The following is a 22267-nucleotide window of genomic DNA, read 5'->3' as shown; positions in this document are numbered from 1 at the left end:
CCACAGTTCATTGAAACAAATACAATGACTTTGCGATATGTGTATAGAGTAGTCGGGAATACGTTTTCCTTGCAACCACTCTTCGAATTCATTTTGTAATGTTGTTTAACTAATGTTGTTGCACCGGCTAAGTTTCTATGGAATCGAATTCACCTCACCACTAGATGCAATTTGACGCAAAGGAATTCAATGTGTGTGCAACATAACGAAACTAAACTCACCTGAAAGTAGGGATCCGTGCATTACCTTCAGTGTTAGCATCACTCACTTTCACTAATGTTAGTGCACTTTGGTGAATAGTGGTGGTGAGTTATTTAGTTGATGTCATCATTTAAGCAATGAGTTGGTATATGACCTAACTAATAACTCACACGGAGGACGGGAGAACTCAAATTTGGCGTTATGTGAATCTATTTTATCGCCTCTATGGTCTTCATTTCATTTATTAATTTCGTTATAATTTTAAATCTACTTCAAATTAACACACCGTAGCTCCAGTGAGCTTAATAGCTATTTTAAGGAGCTATGACATAACAACGCCCATTTTCATATATATTTTGGTCGTGAATGACAATGGTAAAAACGCAAATGCCACCTGTCTATATTACACTTGTGATACTGTTTCGTCATTAACACACATACATTGTGCTGACAAACCATAATTAGGGCAGGGTGGTTTTGATAAAAATCGTTTGATTGATAGAATGTGTCATCATGCTATTGCGTAACACCATCCATAACGTCCGTTTAATGTTTGAAGATTTCTTTTCGTTTGACAAATTATCGACATTTTCTTAAATATACAATCAGCGCGAATGATATTATGTGGAGCACATATACGATATAAGTGGATATAGATGCGGGTTAAGTGCATCATTAACATAGAACGAAAAAGAAAAACGCTGTGTCGATCGATGATATGATATTCATATTAATCATAGAGGGAATATTTTCTGCTACATACTCGACTGACACTGTACAAATCCCTTTTAAGTACATGATGGTGTTGGGAACGTTTCCGAGTGTATTACATCAATTGAGATCGTGATGGTTGGTAAAGGGTTCGGTTAATAGAGCTACACTCAAACTGTGTGGCATGTTGAAGTTATCACTACGTCAACATGTCTGGGTGTTTCATGTACATTTTGGTTTAGTTTTCCTCCCAACATTAAAGCTCAACACCTCACCGACTCTCTGGTGCTGCTGTGCATTTTAAAATGACAGCATTGACTTTTTATCCGAAGATTTTAGTTCTACATACAGTCAATGTTGTATCTATAGATTGAATGGCACTATGCAGCACCCTATTGTATCGTTTATATCATTTCTAAGCACGGTTAGTGCAGAACAGCGTTTGGACAATTTATGTGAGTGTTCTACTTCGTATCGAATCATTGTTAATAGAACAATTCCAGAATGCATTGAAAACTAAACTTCCTGTTACCTCTCAATCGTCTCTGAGATTTAAACTTAAAAGCCTTACTTACTGTTATTAACTGCTATAATCGAGGAAAGCTTTTAGCAATTGTCACAATTTAGAAAGTCAAACAAATCGAAATCTGAATGCTAGACTCATACCTCGAAGAGTTATATGGGTGTTAAAATGCAATGCTTTTATCGTAAATTTACATCCGATAGCTTGGAATTACACTTTAACCTTTTGTGCATTCACACGAAGCACGTCAAGATTATATATACAACAGTGCAGTGTGGAACACTTTGAACAGGATGATTATCGTGAGTGCTTCTTTTAAAATATTTAGGTGACTGTGACTACTGTGGGAATGCATCAGATGATCTAAAATCTATATTTTCGCCGCAACACGTGATACGACTATGCAGGGCCTATTTAAGGGGAATTACATTCATGAAAAGCTCCTAATTTTTCCGTCAAGTTTGAACTGTTTCTTTAAAATAATAACAAATCGAAGTGTCTCCGTTATTAACTAAAGAAGGGATTCTTTTAAAAACGTACTTCGGACAAATTTTCCAGGGGACCTTTTTATGTGAGCCTAGATAGGTATTGGTCCCAAGAAGCCAAAATCATTTTTTTGAAAATTCTTCGATTCTTGTGTGCCAAGTGAGAAGTGGTCCAAAAATGAAAACATGAACTTTACTTAAGGCGTCGCATGCGGCTACACCCGTCGCATGCGGCTACACCCGTCGCATGTGGCTACACCCGTGTGAAGTGTCATTTATGAAGATAATTACATGTACTCACTCATGTACTTGGTCCAAGGGAGACCAAAAAAAACTGTTTCCCCTTATCTCCTACTGATTGATATTTGTTTAAGCTTTCTAATGACAACGAAAATGAATGTGCAGTGACACAACGATTGTACATTTGATGTGTAAATTCAAGGCTCACATCCTCTACTCGAATATCTACCAACATCGAAAGGATTTAAAGGATACAAAGGAATACAAAACAACAAAATTCTGTTCAAAATTGTCAATTCGTTCAAACGAAATGCCATTGTATCGTGCTGGATCTCAGGGCTCCAGTAACAGTAGATTACTTACTAGTTCGAAGATTTTTATTTTGACTTGTGTGATCCTAGGGCTCGAGCTGCAAACAACACTCTTGTCAAAAAATCTTGTCCGACGAAAATCAGTCTTAATTTATGCTATCTGGTTTTCTGTTAGCGAATGAGAGTCCTCTTAGCTTTCGATTGACTGTTTTTATGCTCATACCATTTATACTCGATAAACACAATAACATACTCGAGCATAAAATCGAACTGCGAATACCCTTATAGAGTTCGCGTCACCCCTTCCTTAAGCATCGGTAGAGCACTGTCAACTGAATATTTCAAAAGAAGCACTCATGCTAATCAACCTGTTTACAGTGTTCAACACAGTAAAAACGTTGATAAATTCCCTGATTCCCTTCGTTTCAATACCTGAAAGGTTAAAGCTTAATTTCATCAGATGTGAACGTACGATAAAGGCATTTGTTATATTATTAGCCGAGGTAAGAATAAAAAAAAGTTTCGTTTTTCTGCCATAATAATAATTGTTGGAGGGCTCCAAAATCAATGTTGTATTTCCCTTTCGTTTAACTTACATTTTCCAAATTCAATCGATTTCGTTTTTCCTGAGAAATAATGTCAATGTTTGCTTTCATGTTCAGCTTAAATTATATTTTCGAAGCATGGAAACGTTGTCGTAACACAACGTAGAGTGGAATAAATTTTGGCCCGGATAAATGTTTGTAACCCAAAAGTACACCGATCAAAAATTTCGTTTTTCGTTGGAAATTAATTAGATATTTTCTTCCATTACAAAATGAAATAAAGAGTTTCCCCCCCGGATTCGTATCACCGCAAAACATAAATGCCGCACAAGCACACACAGCATACGACCATTACAATCAAATTGAACGTTGATTGTTTGCTCAAAATGTTTTTCACTCAACAGAAAATATAATTTTCTTACTGTTATGCTTTACATTGAAAAATTTTCACAAAAAATATGAAATTTAATTACTCGAAGTATAAATAGGTATTCATTATCATTCCGGTACTTAACGTCGCTGTAACACGTACTTGTATATCTATACAAAATATACGTAACCGCTCATTATACATGGAGATATTAATTTTCGATGTATACGGTGTAAGACGATTGGATTAAATTTGAAAACGAAAGACGCGGTAATTGAAATGGAAATTGTCGTTCCAGGAAAAAAGATCAACAAATTTCACATTTTCAGTTTGCATTTAACTCGGGAAATCGAAGAAAATGAAAGGAAATTTCATGTCAATGATATGCAATAATTACCGCAGTATGAATTTTCGCTTCAATTTTCATTCAAAACCTTTAAATTCATTTGTTTTGCTGTGACACCCTAAGGTGTAAAGGCTCTCAATCAGATCATGTTAAATTAACTGAATCGCTTAATAGAAAAGCAAACAATGGACCGAGATCGAGAGTCAACCACACTAATCTCTCTTATACATATCAGTGCTGCAGTAGTCAGACTGAAATCTATGAACAGGTCAGCTTCAGGTTCAAGTTCAGCTGCTGGTAGATTAAATTTTTAATATTTTTACTGAAACTGTAGCGCCGAATGATTGAACATTGACTACAAATCGAAACAGCTGGTCCACTCATACGATCACATTGGTATTGCGTGGTTTTACGGTTTTACTACTAACAAGCATGTGTGTGACCATGAAATTAGTATAAAGACGTATCATCAGTATGTTGAAACAGCTGAAGCAAACCGACACACAAATTTGGTTGACATTGACTGTACACGTTTTCGCCAGGTTTTTGTTTCAGTTTTCGTAGCAGGTTTTTTATCGGGTGTATTCTCAATGTGTTCAGTAGAATTTGTCATTTGAAGAGACATTCATAACTTACGGATCGTAGTGCTCGTTCTTTAAGTCTAATCCAACTAATTCTATCAAAATCTGTTCACGATTTATATGGACAACAACAAGTAATTTTTAAAACGATATCGTGACCTGTAGTTGCCAACACACTGTCGCTAGTATTTTATGAACGTCTTCTGCTCACCTCACTTCGGGTCTTCGGGAAATCTATAGAAGTTAGGCGTAGGATGTTTACATTATCGATCGACAAAAGAAAATACGGTTTCCATTTCAGGATTTGTGTATATGCCCTTTATATGCAATAATGTGTACCAGTACCAGTCCAACAGTAAAACAAGGGAAATACGCAAGTTGTGATGGAACGATAACATATGCGGAATTTTCAAGTGATATCGAGGCCATTACACGAATATCGAATGAGATTTTTGACAATTGGCAATTGAAACGTGTGACACAAAATGATGGCACTGAGAAATCGTATCTGACAAAAACCGAAACAAAATTCATCGAATTGGAAGATGAATCGGAACCATTGTCATGCTCCTTCACCTATCATGTTGTCTATCATCAAAGCTATCAGGTTCCGTGTTTAGGATTTAATGTTTACCGTCTGGGTGAGTGCGATAGATTTCGAATTTGTTTATCTGAATTATCGATGCGGTCGCATCATTATATAGATGGATCATCCATACTACTGCAGGATGTTTGGACTTTCTTTCGGAAAACCAATACTGAGCTGACACATAAGCCAATGGTTGAGATTTTAACCGAAATGGATCATCCGGTTCTATTTACACCAGTTTTTATGTTGCATCCTTGTCGCACCGCTGAGCTATTGACGTCGTTGCCGCACAGGTGATATACTGACACTGAAATATACTGACAAAAAAGAGAGGAAAATCTGACCTGTCACGGTAGCTTTATCTCCCAGTCAACTACATTAAGACAAAGCTACCTATTTCAGATGATATTTTCAACTGTTTTTTTGTCAGTGGAACGATAATCATAGTCTTAACAGCCATCAATTTTAGCAATAACAAAGTGGTTTCTTTCCTATCCGCAATGGCACCGGCGATCCAGCTTCACTTTGACGATGCATACGGTTCGGATTAATTTATTAACTAAGAAATAGTCGTTTAAATAAAAGCTTGGAACTGATTTTATTGAATAAAATTGCCACAGTGTCACATAGTGTTGGTTTCAATTTAACATCCGGATGTGCTCAACTTTCAATCAAAACCGTTTTGCTAAACAGATTCATTGACATCGCCAATTAACCCACTCAAACCCGAAGGGCTTAGAATATTACTTTGTAATGAGCTTAAAGTTCTGTGAGCAACAGGTGATAAAGTTACAGTGCACTGCTTTCAACGTCTTCTATTTACATTTTGTAGAAGTTTCGTACCTTACTTTATCCCGCTAATGGAAAGTAAACACGAACTGCATCTAGCAGACAATAGCTGTTTAAAGTCTGTTAACAACTTTCGTTTATATCTCACTAGATGAAAGACTTTTAGCACGAGCAAAGGGAGTTTACCAACAAGTTATGTTTGTTGACCGCACACGTTATATCAACGTGTTTGCTTCATCATCGGTTTTTATGCAGAATTTGACCCGTTACGTATAAAATACTGAGCTTAGGTAAAGAGGGATTCTTTTGTAGATCGAATGCCAATATTCGGACCCATTTTCGTGGAGTTTATAAAACGTCTTGAGAGGTCGTGAGCCGTGTAGGTGACAGAATCACTCTCACAATTGTGAAGTGAATGGCCTGCATGATCATGGTTTCATTTGAGAGCTAAAGTCAAGTACTTCGAGGTTTTTTCATTTTTTCGCAAAACACATTTTTCCATCCATAAGATGAAAACAATATAGGCCCGAGAAGTACTTAACTTTAGCTCCCCAATGAACCTATGATCATGCATATTAAGACAACTTATTTTATAATTCAACCTTAGGTCATAACGATGAGGCCATTCACTTCTTGCGGCCACAAAATCCATACGCGTGTACGTTATTTTTCGACTTTAACACGCCTACCAATAGCTAAATATATACGAAAAAAATTGAGGCTGGTCTCAGCGCCTACGGCTCCAGGCATTTATAAACCATCACCCACGAAAATGGGTCCGATTTTCGTAAGTCGAGCTTCAAAAGAGTCCCTCAAACCTAACTCCATATCCAGAGTGACCCAATAATTACGAAGAAACGAAACAGACTATAATCTCTGCTTTACCGTGTCAATATTATGCCAATAAAAACAAAACTATTGGCATGGGTGATTCGTCCTGTTATGTACTAACCTCAACGAAAAATGTGGCACGTGAATAATAAATTGAGGATTTTATATGCCAAAAAGAAAGAAAATCTCAGCAAAATTAAATTAAGTCACATAAAGGTGAAGCAGGTCGTTGACCTGTTCGATAATTATGAAACCTTATTCAATTTGCTGCTAATCTCGCCAAATCTCGTACCTACATGTTTCCCATTATCAAATAGACTAATGCTTGTTAAAAGTGTTTCCATCTAAGAAACGTCCATCATAATTACCCTCAACCAACTCCCAAAAACATCGCACGACGAAAAGTTTCCGAAAATTGTCTCCATCCAAACAGACATAATCTTGACATACTTTTAGTGTTTCATGTATGACAGTCAAAAAATGGGATGAGAGTATAATATACACACAAAATGCTGCCTGCACAAGTACATACCATCCCATTAACAGAGATCCACATTAAGAGCATTTATTATTTATATTTGCACCATTCGCTTTATTGTATAATACGTAATAACAACGGAGCATACTTTCGAACGAATACATAGAGGTGTATCTAATGTACGTTTTAACTACAATCAACAAAAATTTAACACGGTGAAAATTGTAGGCGCGTCATAACGCTGAATTTACAGTGTTCCCTTGCAGAAAGGTTGTGTATTTTTGGGTATAAATTAATTAGAATAAACAACAGTCATAAATTACGAGTCGAAAAAGCATTTTCAGGCAAAAAATTTCGTTAGACAAATTAACTGGTACTAAGAAGGAAAAAATGAGCACAACAATGTATGAACAACATTCGATTGAACAAACACCTTTGCGCTTGAAACATAAGGATTTACTCCACTTTACACCGATCTCAGGTTTCGCACCTTCGGGTATTATGAACTCCAAGATGATGATCTAACATCATTAGATTGATGGCAAGTGCCTGAACGATTTTTTATCGAAAACAAGAAAGTTTCCCTGATAGAAGTAGTAAGGTCAGGGATCTTTGATCGGGGTTCCTGCTTCTCAATGGAATAAGCCTCCCAAAACTCTAATCTGTCTATCTGAACCATTAGAAAAAATTTAAAATCATTTGACTGTCTGCAGTTTACAGTACCTGTACACTTCTTGCATCTTATTGAGGGATTCTTTTGAAAATCCACCTATCAAAATCGAACTCATTTCGTCTGGGATGGATATACATGGTTTGAAAGGTATTTGCCAGTCGACCTCAAAACAGGCCTCACACAGTTTCGAGTCACACCTGGTTGCTGGTGGAAGATCTCCGAAGTTGGAAAATAGTGTTTTTTATCCGATTTTTTTGGCCGTTATAAATGATCATTCCAAGTGAGAGTGGGCTCGTTGGAAAGCTGAGCTTAAGTACTTTCGGGTCATGCCTAGTTTGATTAGATTCATTGATATATATTTGCAAAAATTTGCAAGAATTTTTTTTCAAAATCTCTGTGAACTTTAGACAGATCTGGGCTGGTCCTGATGACGCTTAATGTGAACCTAAGATGCTAGTCGTAACATACATTGTCTAAGCTTTTCATTGATACCTCATATGCAGTGCTGGTGATTGCTGACGTAACAGAATTTTATGTTAGTACAACCGCTACTCGTAAATCTCGCCAGCAATCACCAGCACTGCATATGAGGTATCAATGAAAAGCTTAGACAATGTATGTTACGACTAGCATCTTAGGTTCACATTAAGCATCATCAGTACCAGCCCAGATCTGTCTAAAGTTCACAGAGATTTTGAAAAAAAATTCTTGCAAATTTTTGCAAACATATATCAATGAATCTAATCAAACTAGGCATGACCCGAAAGTACTTAAGCTCAGCTTTCCAACGAGCCCACTCTCACTTGGAATGATCATTTATAACGGCCAAAAAATTCGGATAAAAAACACTATTTTTCCAACTTCGGAGATCTTCCACCAGCAACCAGGTGTGGCTCGAGACTGTGTGAGGCCTGTTTTGAGGTCTACTGGTAAAGATGTATATATCCATTCCAGACGAAATGGGTCCGATTTTGATAGGTGGATTTTCAAAAGAATCCCTCATTATATTAAACACGACTTTGGCCAGGTACATCTCGCAAATCACATGTGCTTGATATCTTTAGGAGTCAGACCAGTTACCCTAATGCGCTCACACTTACGTTGAAATTTGTAAGGCTCAGGTGGACCATGAACCTGAAGCTTAGATTAACTGAATCTGATTAGAACTGAGCCTGAATTGAACAATCAACCTTTGAAATCTGAAGACCAATAAAAATTCAGATAAATCCGGTCAGTTTTCTGGTTTATCTGTGATTTTTATTGGTCTTCTTTAAACCTCTCCTTATTTACCTGAATTTCTTTTGATTTCCGATTTCACGTGAATTTCAGGTCAGTTCAGACTCAGATATTTTCAGTGCGACTTGAGTTTCAGTTTCAAATCAAGGGAACAATACGAGTCTTAGAATTGTGAGATGACTAAAAGAAATGCAAGTGTCTTCGGTTTGTTCGGTGCCGATTAAAATTTTCTGCAATCTAATCACTTTTTGCTGAAAAACTTTTTAGGGGAAGGCATGGCTTAATATTGAGAAAGAATTCTTTAAATTTTACCAAGTTTCACTGAATAGGTCTCTAAATTTGGTGAATTATTTACTGAAATTTGGTAAAATTTAGTGAAATATTTCTCAATATCCTGGTGTTGTCGAACTGAAAGGGATACCATTGATATCATTGTTTGCCATTAAAAAAAACTTGTGTCAAACGACATCTTCATTTTTCTTCTTTAACCGAATCATTCGACTTATCTGAAAATTTTGGAAGAAAAATATTTCGTCAGAAAATTTCACTTTCGTAAAAAATCAAACTCGTTTATCGTGTCGATTCGACACTGTTGAAATTGGTTTTTCATGTTAAAGCACACGTTAAAAAGTTTTTCCAACACATAAAATACGTTTGGAAAATACTATACGAACGACTAGTATCGTAGTCATCATATGTACCTATCAGTACACAGCCAGTGCACCTGGCCAAATGATAAATAACTGACGAAAATTTCCACAAACTTTTTAACTTCATACATGTACAATGTTGCGGAACGAATCCATCAACCGCGAGTAATTTATTTATTTGCTACCCAGATTCTCCTTTTGCAACGCCGCACCAATTCGTAATAGAATCAAATTAATTCTACTTTGTGTACTTCAAAATTATATTGCGTAATGTATGTGTTATGGAGATGCAAATCCTTCAATTTTATGTCGAAAGAAATGTTTCCATCAGATTTATAACGGGAAAATTTGAATTTTAAATGAATTGAGAGCTGAAACCAAAAGTTTTTTTTTTTCGTTTGGTGTGTAATGTACTTTTCGGTGAACTGAAAACTTGAAGATGTTCGAAAAATGAATTTGTCGATAAGTTTCTTTTTTATGGAATTGTGCAAAGTTTTAACAATTTTTTTTTGTTTTGGTTTGTAAAAGTATGTCTCAAGTAAATTCAAATTAATTTGTTCGAAAAACAATTTCAATGTCGGTACTTTGCAATGTTTGAATTTATTTAAGAAATTTTTTTTCTTTTGTAATATCCCAAAATTTAACGTTTGTTCTGTGTCCTATCTGCATATAAATCTTCATGCAAATAGCAAGCGTGTTACGGTGTAATCATTAAATCTGTTTGTGTATTACACTATTTTCTTGGTGATTGGTACTAGATTGTTTAATTCTCTCATTAGTTTTACATGACATTACAAATTTGCTAATCGCTTGTTTCTCTTGAAGTTGTTGATAGTACATGGTTGTCCGTTTCATATATGGGTTATACACGACTTTACCGTCTACAATGTCTGGGTGTCTAGCCCAATTAGTTTTCCGAAATCAAAGTTCTTAGGTTTCATATTTCTAAAAAAAATATTTCTTGATTTTCTCAAAATTTCTTGCAAATTTTCTGGAACTTCTCAAGAGAGGTTTTCAAGAAAATTGGAGACATTTCAAGGACGTATTATCTCAAAAATAGACACATTGTATGGAGGATGGTAGAGTCTTCTTTACTGGTTTTAACCTTTAGGTAAGGTAATTACTGAGAATGAATGGGTGATGGGATCGTTATACACGTTACATTTTCGTAATGGTTATTCATCTGGTATAGACATATAGACAACAATGATCAAACTAAATGTTCGGTGAACACTATATTTATACGCATATTGGAAAGTGCACTGAAATTCAAAAATTAAAAAAATTCTTCAGGCAAGTGTGGTATACTTTGACGGTATACATGCTACACGTTAATCATTCATCTTGTCATTTGAAACGGACCTGGCTGGCAGCACCGAGGAAAAACTTAAAAATCCCTCAGTGCTGCCAGCTGGGTTCCTCTCAAATGGTCGTCTAGACATTCGAAAGGAACTTGGCTGGCAGAACTGTGATAAATTTATTTATTTATTTATTTAACACCCCACAGTGCTGACAGCAAGGTTTCTTTGAAATGACTACAATATACACATGTCGTAATTCCAATATACACGTACAAAGGTCCATTTTATACTTTACTGAAGCTTAGTCTTACTTTTACGAGGATACGTTCAGCAAAGAAAGTAACCAATATGCACATACGCTGTTTACGTGACAGTTCATTCAAACAATAGAAATAAGACGGACTCTTAATTGTTTAAAGAAACTGTCAAGTAATGGGATAGGTAAATGACGTAAGTGCGTCGGGGTCTCGTAGGTAACTACAGTGTCAGTGTTATTAGTGTACTACACTGCTCACTTATCGTTTTTCTGATTATTTTGAAATCAAAATTGTCACAACAGTTTTTCTAAAAGACACTGCCGCAATCTGTTTTATTCGCTCGTTTTATTCGGATATATAAGTAAAAGCTCAAGTAGTTCATCCAATGTTTGCTCGCGGAAAGTAAACATTGGTTTATATTACGACAAGCTTTTCACACGAAACGCGAAACGATCGACACTAAAACGTCAACTGCTAGAGTAACCTCATCCATCAAATCTGTCCATTTTCTTTTGAACGGTATAAAGTTTAAAATGGCATTCACATAAGTATAATCACAGCTATTGCTATACATTGTATTCCTTTGAAGTGGTATCACGCCTTTGGCATCTTCACTTTCACCTCATTCACACACACATCAGATGAAAAAAGAGAAGCAATAACATTATCCCCACACATCAGTATTGATTTTTGATTTAAAACTCTTAGCTCCCCTTTTCTATTTGATCGCGCCGCTAATACCAATCAACCTTATCGTCGTTTGCGAAATAGAATTCTTCTCTCCGTACTGTGTCATATATAGCAGCGCGTTTCTGATTGTATACATATCATCCATATACGCCAGCGAATGAGAACAGACAAATGACATCAAATGTTTCCTTTGTGGGTTTGGATATCCCAACTCGTACATTATAACGTTTCTTCGCACATTAACCATACAACGGTAACTACAAAGGATGTGAGATAATGTGCTATGATAGTTTTGAAATATATAAACAGCAAGACATGTATGTACTGTACACAGTGTACGTACGTTAGACTGGAACTGGAAACGAACGGAAGCTTTTGTAAGCATTCCATAAAATCAAAGAGTGAAATTTTAAATGGTCGATTCAGATTATGTTTTCATATTAAAGGTTTCCGAGGATTACAACAATAAACTAAATATTTACGGATCGCATTTCTTTTATGAACCTCTTGGCTATTTAACTGTTGTTGAATTTCATTCCTGTAAGTGGAACAGTTCTACCAACAACATTTTGATAATTGAGGCTTTAACATGGTAAAGATAAGGATGAAAAGGTTGAGAGCCTAGAAAACCCGAAATATTAATTATAAGCATCGGTTCAACAAATTTTCAAGTTGTTCAATGTTTTAATTAATTCGTTTTCACAAAATTAGCAAACGAAAAGCCGAAAATGTTTCGTTTTCATGCATATAACAGTGATGTCGACGATATCGAAAGCCCCCCCCCCCCATTTAAATGAAGTAAAACATTTTATCAGTGAACCATTCTCATAAATAAATCGATTTCGAATGGAACATGACCTCCCCAAGGAAATGTTTTAAGTTTATTTGATACGTTCCATTCATTCATTTATTCACCGATTCGGTTGTCTGTGTGTATGTCTCTTTTCCAACCCGGAAAGGTCAGTAGTCCGCAAAATTTCTATTACATAAAATATGTACCGAAATTCGGTGTCTCTTGTGACCTGAGAAACAAGTATTTGGTGTTACGGGGTTTTTTTCCCGATGCTTTTCGGCTTAAGTGCGAATTTGTTGGGAACATTCGAAAAGGATTCAGTTATAACGAAACGAAATATAAAGAGAATTTAAATAACAGAAATTCAAGTTTAACGATTCAACCGAGACTTAAGCAGAGTGTGCCTTTTCGGTTATCATTTTACCTCTCAATAAATTATTAACGACCGAATGGCCCGTTCGTTTTTCAGTTATCCTCTCTGAGAAGTCGGCCATTAACTTTTTTTATTGCTAAAATTTAATTAAAAAGTAAAGATTCAACCGCAACCATTACTGTCAATAACCCCTCTAGCCCCATAAAATCCTCAAAATCGCATTTGTGAATATTAAAATACTTCATTAGAACAAGCTCAGCGCATGTTTTACATTTCAGTTGGAATAAAGTCGTTTCAATGGACTGCAATTTGAGCCAAGCAAATCAAACAAAAGTTAAAATAAATACAAAATTATAGTCTGCATTTTAATGTGTTTAATCTGTTACATACGGCTATTCATCTGTTATCGATAAGGACAACAAAATTAATGACTAGCTCTGGGTCGTTCATGTTTAAAAAAATGAAGTACAAGATTTGAAATCAATCGATTAAAAATACTTTGATCGATGGAAGTAATAGACCCGATAATAATACTGGTCATATACTTGCCGCCTATAACAGGTTAAATTATCAACATTTACTTAGCAGAGACGCAGGCTTTGGCTCTATTCACCCGAACAAAGTTATTAAATAAATCGATTAAAATCATCAAACTTAATATGTAAAGGCATCTCCATAAGGTACATTCGTCCTGATCACCCCCGAAAATTCTGGTAGTCAGTATTCCATATCCGCTTTTAAAAAAATCCAAAGAAAGAATAATGATTGCTCGACATTCAACATAGTTTTAGTGTCAATGTTCAACTTTTGGTTGTTGTAAAAATCTGATTGCGATAAGGCTTTTTGTCGAGGCAAGCCAAGGACAAAAATTGTTTTTCAAAATCTTGTATTGACAAAATCAAGAGCGAAAAATCAAAACAGACGAAAACATCAGTGCCGAAAGTAGTCGCAAATTTCGTAAAAATAAATAATTTTTTGCAACTTCAAAATGCTCCGAATCGCTGTGATGTGCCCTACACATTGTGCGGTTTCAAAAACCTCGTTGCCTGTTTCAAAATTGCGTTGCCTGTTTCAAAATTGCGTTGCCGACTTCTGGGTAACTTCATAAACGTCGATCAATTCCAGAAGAAACTCTTCCATTTGATTCATTGTTGTTGTCAGATTCACAATCACTTTCCATTCCCCAATCGGCACCAATGGTGGGAAGTCTAACGTTGGATTGATTTTTCCGTATCGATATCTTAATCCCTATAACCAAAAATCGCTATAAAAACAGAATCCGAAGCTAAATGTTTCAAGTGTTTACCGTCCACGGACACGGTTCCAACAGATTTGTATAGGAATTTTTGAATATCGTACGCATTGCTTGAGCCATGGGAGTGTGCGATTTATTTCCGTATGCGTCGCATAAATTCTCTTTTATTTTAACCAGAGTCGGTCGCCAGACCGTTCCAATTTTTTTTTGAGTTGATACTTCCATCTAGCGATTGAATGTTAGTTCCGTTACGAGAATGTATTCAATTAATTCACGATTTTTTTTTACAAAAACTTTGTCCACTGCTAGTCCAGGATGAATGTAGACCTCAAGCTTTGTTTCTTGTTGCGAACGATTGACGAATTTGTAAGGACACGACACTTTATAACCGAATTTTGGATTGAAACGCTTGCATTCCGTCCATTTGAAAATATAATTTATTTCTTTCGGCATCTGTAATATTCCAAATTCATAACTGTCTTATGGTTAAATATGCAATTTTCAACCAATGTCCATTGCCATTGGCAATAAATTAAAGGGAAAATCAATGCCAATGCAACAATAACTGCAACAATAATTCGCATTTTCTGTACCGGTACTGTACTGATAACTAGCCGTTACTAAGAGGTTAATTATCTCTAAATTGGATTGATAATAACAGTACCTATGATTGCTAGAGCAATTTAAACAAAAATTGCCTGCCATTTAGCATTTCGATCATCTAATAACGCATAGCATAATGATTTTTGAGTATACGCATCCGTTTCCGGATCGTTGCACAACACAGGAAACGTCAGTGAAATTTAGCCATAAATTTGTCTCTGTTGAGTTTCACTCATACGTCTTTATACGGTTTCTGTCACGCACGTGCGTGCAACTATTTCACCTTTCACCCGTGTGAAGACTAGGGTTGTCCAAAATTCTGCGCGACCCCTGAATGACGACTTCTCTTCTACGAAAACGACTACGAATTTAATTTTTTATCATAGCAAATCGAAATCAGGCGACGCCCTTGAAAAATGCCAATTAAACTTTAACGGGCGACTTTACATTATTTCAAATGTTCTTCTACGAAAATGTTAACATATGATGGAAATGCTGAGCTCAACGTTTCGTAGTAAAAAATTCGAAGAATTCGGTGGATTTAATTTTTTTTTGAAAAATAAACGAAATTTTGAGCGATTTTGAGCTTTTGAGAACAAAACTCGACATTTTTGGATCGTGAGAAGTTGGAAATTTGGACAACTCTTATGACAACTCTTACATTTAATGAAGGTACCCTTATTTTTGCCAATATTGATATCTATTGGTCAAAATTTAGTGAAATAACGGTAAAGTGATCAAAAATATTTGTAAAAGGACAAAATTTATTGGTAAACCCAGATTTGGTTGTTGCAATAAATTTACTCAATCAAATTCATCTCTAAATTTCACTGACGCTGGGCCCCACTAGCGCTCAAAATGGTTTGATGAAATAAGTGAGTTTCAAAAATGTTCTTATTTTAATGTTGTCGTTGTATGGCAAAAGTAATTGGAATTTCGAGGTCTGTAGTGTAACGTTACGGCGGGCCTATGTTTGGAACCGTTACAGTTTTCGATTGACATGCACGCACACAGGCTTTTGGTCTACAATACAAAAGTGATTCGGGTGGAAATTGTGCTTTTTCAAAATTTTATGCCAGGAACAATGTATATTGACAGTGATCATCAGTTGTTGTCTTCCTGTCGTTCAAAACCAATTTATAAATAATTTGATTAGAAATTTATAAATCAATTGTATTGAATTTTTCAGTTGGCTGCGATTCAATGCTACAATTTCCCATATGTTTATAAAGTTTTAATTAAAATCCATTTAATTTCATATTGGAATTCGTCGTAAATCGGTTTGTGTTAGCGTATAAATGACTGACAATTAACTGGTTTACTATTTTATATAAACACGTGCTGTAAAAATCGATATGTTTATTAGGTGTGTTTGTAGTTTATAATTAATTATAATTTAATTTATATTCGGTGGCGCTACGGCCGAACAAAAAAATATTTATTTTATTGTGCTCATAAAAGTGGTTTTTATTGGGTGCTTTGCGATCATATAAATTACGTTTTCCCGCGGTCTAGCTCTAATTATTCAGTATGGGCACGTGAGGCAGGGAATAAACTTTTTTTTACTGACTATTACACTTTCCATCGGTGACTGCATAAGATGTGTATGTATATGTTGCTCTAGGTTTGCAAAAACAGAGTAAATTATGTGAGGGGTGCCACACTTCTTGAACTTTGTCAGTCCCATTAATACCATGCAGTGTGGCACCCCACAGTTGGCAGATCATGCCTTCTATTTATTAAGAGGCATCGGTGCTTTGCTGAAAAGCATACATTAGGGTGATTTTTAAATACTGAATTTTTGTTTACTTTTGATTATGTCTTTCCACCCGAATCCTTTTTCAAAAATGTACGACCGCAATAACGACCACGAATGTGTTAGCTTTCAACAGAAAATAGATTTGGTTGTAGCAGTTTGAACAGCTCTGAGAACAATGAGCTCTTTATGAAAATCTCGGTAGACTGCTCGCTTTTATCAGAGCTGGTAGAACGACAACAACCAAAACTAATTTTTATTTAAAGCTAACACATTCGTGGTCGTTATTGCGGTCATACATTTTTCAAAAAGGATTCTGATCAAAAGAAATCATCAAAAGTAAGATACGAAACACGCAAATGTAGGCTAAAATTTTAGCTAAGTACCGGAACATCTTAAGTGAACCCTAGTTATTTCGCAAAGGATAGGATGACTGTCTCAAGTCGACTGACAGCATTGCTTATAATTGCGAAAAATGTTGATGTAAAAGAGAATTTTTCGATACAATTTTATTCATTTACTACCTATGCTAGAACCTGTTTTAGGGTTTCTAAAATTTGTAAAAATTCTCCAAAACTTGCTAAAATTTTTCGAAATTCGTTACAAAAATTAAAAAAAAAAAAATACAAAATAATGCCCTGACACGACGCGGCACTTGCATATTTGGTATCACTGAAAAGCTGAGGCATGCAAGTAGTGACGACGGTATTTTAACCTTTTATTTTCTTTGACGTGTGAGTCTTCGAATTTCACCGGTGTAGTCAAATTGTTACCATTTTTCCACCTACTCCCATCACAGAGTAGATGAGTCCCAACCCCAGCAAGACCGTATTTGCCCCGTTACAATATTATATCGGCTTTCCATATTTTCATTGACATCAAGCACAAGAAAAATTCACTTTTTCGGTCTTCGTTCTCTATGGTTCAATACCTTTCCAGGCAAAAGTGACTGCTCTGAAAAATGAATCCGATTTAGGGAGACTATTTTTCAAAACAAACTCTCAGTTGTCTTCCACTCGTAATTACCAATGAATCGTAAGTTGAGGTAGATCGTTATTACCGGTGAACCAGAATTACTGGTGAATTCAAAACTCTTAGTAACCACCATTAAAGTTCCATCAACAACTCTCGAAAATCTTCTCCAAGTTATATTGATGCTCGGATCAATTTTAACGTTGCAATATCACGAACAAAAGAGCTTTTCACTCATAAAATGGTGGAGATACACATAGTTTAGGAACTTGCTATTATCAGATCAATAATAGCCAGACGACTGTCGACTGTGCATGTTTTTTTTTCCTTCTTTTTCTCTGGATGCATTAATACAGAACTGAAGCATTTTATTCATTCAAGGCAATAAACACATATTTTCCAAAATTCTCTGTCATAAATACCTCTACAATTTCTACATTTTGTTCAATATTATATGTGTTGCCATTCACATAATAAACCCAGCGAAATTGATGGTATTCCCTGGACCGTTGCCAGAAAAACTTTTTATTTACAAACAAAGCTCGTTTAGTTATTTTAATGTATTCAGTTTCCAGCAGTTCATTGTAAATAGAATTTTCTCTTGTACGACTGATCGGTATCTCAAACATATTTTTCGCGAAACAATTAATTTTTTTTCGCCGTTTGTTTTCGTTTGCATTGTTTCGATTCCATTTTTTTTTGTTTGATAGTCTGGATTGGATGCTCTTGGTTGAAGTTTTTGTTTAGAGTCTTGACACTAAAAACGGATGCAAACATTCCAAAACGTTGAAATCGGATGAAGTATCTTTCTGACTTATGACATGCAATCATCACTATTGCGGGACGCAGGACCTTCCAGAGCACCAGAGGAATATTTTTAAAAACTTGGATTATTTATTGGTCAATAAAGTAATCAAACTTTAAAACTGTAAAAAAGCCAGCCTTGCTCCATCAACTGAAATTCTCGGTTTAATGCCAAAAAAACTGGAGAATGTATGCGATTTTATGCATGGATAAACTTAAAGCATTGAAATATTTTATTCAATGAAAAATTTAATGCAACAAAAATGTAAATTATGTTAGAGGTGGTAAGAGTAAGCGAATTAAGTGAATGGGACCAAATTTGCAAGATTCGTTTTCGGTGATATAGGAATTTGTTCGAAACGAAACTGACTGTCGCTACCTATCGCTACCTATCGCTACATAGTCACTAAATCTGATGATGTGTTTGAGATATCGTCTATAGTCCTTTGTTGTCGTTGTGACATCTTGTTGATTGCCTTGTCAAAGCTATAGAATTTTTCTGTCCACGACGTTCGCTGCATCTTTTGATGTCAATGTGGAATAGAGCTGTTTCGGATTATGTCACTTTTTATTCGCCCTTTTTCGACAAGCGTTCCTCTAATGTGGAAGTAGTACCTGTCCCTTTGACTCTCAATACATTCCAGCATTGGAACTCGGCTTCTTCCTGTAAGTCTAGAACTGTGGACTCAGAGTGGGAATCAAAGATCCAAAATAAATTTCAATTTAAAAGGACTGAGCCTACAAAATCATTTTTTATACCACAAAAATGGTCGAAGATATGGGCTCTGGGCTTTACTTACTCATCTGCTAAAGTAGTCTGTAAAAAATAAATTTCAATGAAAAGAACTGAGCCAAGAAAACCGCTTTAATTCCAAAACATAATATCTCGAATGAAAAGTCTACAATCGATTTGCTCTTGCAAGGTTTCGGATACCAGGCTATGGTATTACCAGCCCATCAGTCCCATTGTGTATTATAGGTATCAAAGTGTTATATCTCTTTGTGAACTTGTTTCAGATCAATTTTATCCTTCCTATTTTTATAATCCGAATTGTTTTTAAGCCCGAATGCTTTATTTGCTTTATTGGTTGTAACCTGATAAAAAGTACAAATAAATTTGTCGCCGGTTTAGATTTTTTTTATGTTTTATCTTTTATTGATTGTTGCCGATGCTGTAGAGAAAAGTTTGATCATACATCTGCTGGTGCAATTGGTATTATATACGTTTATAGAAGCAGCACCAAACAACCGTTTAGGATACAATAAAGTATGAAAATTTTATTACGTGAAATTGATTTTTATTTTTCAGTTGAATACACCGAGAAAGAGCTTACTGAACCAGAGAGAGTTTATATGGGCTTCCGACGGGAAAATTGTTATTGGTTCAGAATTAAATTTCTTTTCGAGCCAAAATAAACGTTAAATTGTAAATGAACTCACTCGCAAAATGAATCTAACCATTTACCAGTTGCAAAAAATAAAAACGTTATCAATTCATCAGCCATTAGTTAAACCTTTCTAACGACCGACATGGTCTTCGGTTATTTTCCCATTCTTAATTTAATAGATGAAATGATACACTAGATAATTTGCGCGATGCTTTGTTCTTTTCAACATTGAATTCAAAGTTTATTTTTACAATTAGCACGAACTAAGTGAAGTTGTCATGCAACAGTCGACATCAGTGGCTTAAATCATTTTTAGCAAACTTGTCGCTGCTGTTTCTCTAATAACCGTTAACTGATAATTACTTAACGACAACAACACAAACGATTATTTCTCTGCTAATAATAAAAGTTTTGTAAAACTGTTCCGATACCATCAAAATCCGCATCTTTCTTGTTGGAGGTAGGCACTTTAATGGACATACAAGGTTATGTTGCATAACAATGTTCACAATAATCAGGGCCGCACTGCATGACCAAAATCTCTTCGGACGTTGTATGACGAAAAGTTTTAAAAGGATCTTCGTTCATACAAAAAACCAAAGGCCTTTCAATGGTGACATAAAGTAATAGTGATCAAAAAGGTCCAGCTGCATCCACACAACAGTTTTTCGCAAGAGCCCTAAATTGGGCTGAAACCATCTTAAAAACTTTCGCAAATCAGAATTAGTCATCTTGTTCCCACATTGTGGATGACCACGGATCAGTTTGACCTGAGATCTACGATAAGAAGAAACAGCCGAGTTCTAAGTTGCAAAATATTGAAAATTAAAGTGCACGGTAGCTCAATCCCTTTGACATTAATAGTTTTTTGACATTAAGTGCAGCTCTGACTAAAAAGCAGACCTCAGCTAATTACAACTTTTCGGGATCCTCTAAAAGATAACATCATTTCATACACAAGATAAAGGATCAGCCTAGTGTAAAGTCAATTCTAAATGATGTCATGGTATCTACGGTAAAATTTTGTTTTTGTTTTGACTCTAAATTCCTGTCTATAATAGGCTATTAATTTATTGAAAACTGTCGATTGAGAAAAGCTTGTCCACCGTTGTTTGTTTTTAACGTTTCGGTACTTCTGCTTTTAAACCATTGATGTGTCCTTCTTGTTTACTTTAGAAAATATATAACGACCCGATCACATAATACCATGAAACTTTAATTAATTACATTCCCCATCACTCCCAGCAGGAAATCGTAACCCGTCGACATCAAACTGAATAAATAGATGTGAAAAATCCATTCACTTCATTCGATATTATCAACGGTATTATTCTGATCAATCACTGGAAACCCGAACGGGATAAACGTAAATTGGTCTGGCTGATTGGGATCCGGATAAAACACTTGTAAAACCGGTTACCGCAAATAAGGATTGAATTGAATGTAAAATTGTTCGATTCAAACACCAAAAGAAATTCAAATTACATTCGAATTAACTGCTATTTGCGTAGGCTCATGATGAATCAATGGAAAATAAATAATGTCGCGAAACGGATTGTAGGACGCCTATTACGGAATAGGAACAAAATATCAGACATCGGGAGGCATAGAAGAACTGTGTGAACGTCCTCTTCATGTAACCGTTCGATCGATTTTTTTTCAATTTTCTTTTCGTCCGTTTCTAAAACAGAGATTGAATACATTGGACAATAGGCACTATTTCAGTTGTGGTCACCTACATTATGTGAATAATTGTTACAGTCTTGTATAAGATGAGACCACACAATCATCTTGATCGAACAAGGACAATGTAGTATGCTTGTGTAGTACACAATGTGTACCAGCATCGAGCAGTTTTCCTTGTGCCATTCGATTTTGCTTTGTCGCTAAAACAATTATTTCAACACAAAAGTGTTGTGGCAGTGCACACGTTTATGTGCTACATAATGTTTTGTTACATAATGTTACTGTACTCCCGGAAAACGAGTCATCACGTCATTGACATGAACGGTAAAACTCACTTCCTGGGTGCTGAATGAGTAATAGTAGATTTGTCCTTGTTTGGAAATTTTTATTTTTCCAAGTGTGAGGTTGCACTCTGAACCAAAGGCTAGCGTTGCATTCACGTAAGGCAAAATTTAAGGTCCAAACAAGGATGGAAAACGAGTTTTTCTAACTAGTTGTGGCTAAAAATATTGCGACCTCGTCGCGTATTTCCAACGTCTTTTAGGAAAAACGCTGTTCTTACGAAATAATTATTCATTCTCCCGGGGTGCAATGAGTCATATAATAGATTACGTCCTTGTTTGGAGATTTTTATTTTTCCAATTGTGAGGGTTGCACCTCGAGCCGAGGACGAGGGCTGCAATCACACAAGGCAAAATATACATTTCCGAACAACGACGAAATCTACTATTCTTGCGGTTGAATAGTCTCTGGAAATGCTTCAGGAACAAATGGAACAAAACATACAATTCAAATCTGAAGTCATTACTCATTCTCGTGACCGGAAAGAA

At 35.7% G+C, this 22267-nt stretch overlaps 1 protein-coding gene and 1 long non-coding RNA gene across 4 annotated transcripts in view; one reads left to right on the top strand and one right to left on the bottom strand.

The window, feature by feature from the left end:
- LOC119071991 (1-phosphatidylinositol 4,5-bisphosphate phosphodiesterase) overlaps positions 1-22267 on the top strand; it is a 65093-nt gene that overhangs the window by 10790 nt on the left and 32036 nt on the right. The gene's annotated exons all lie outside the window — the stretch shown is intronic.
- Positions 14041-14781, bottom strand: LOC119072060. Its single transcript, XR_005086772.1, has 4 exons — positions 14735-14781; positions 14517-14681; positions 14280-14453; positions 14041-14221 (listed from the first exon to the last, which is right to left on the bottom strand). It is a non-coding gene; the product is annotated as an uncharacterized LOC119072060 (long non-coding RNA).

This window comes from Bradysia coprophila, chromosome II (assembly GCF_014529535.1).
Source record: "Bradysia coprophila strain Holo2 chromosome II, BU_Bcop_v1, whole genome shotgun sequence".
Taxonomy (NCBI): domain Eukaryota; kingdom Metazoa; phylum Arthropoda; class Insecta; order Diptera; family Sciaridae; genus Bradysia; species Bradysia coprophila.
Note: the sequence above shows the minus strand (reverse complement) of the source record. Positions and strands in the feature narration are given on the sequence as shown.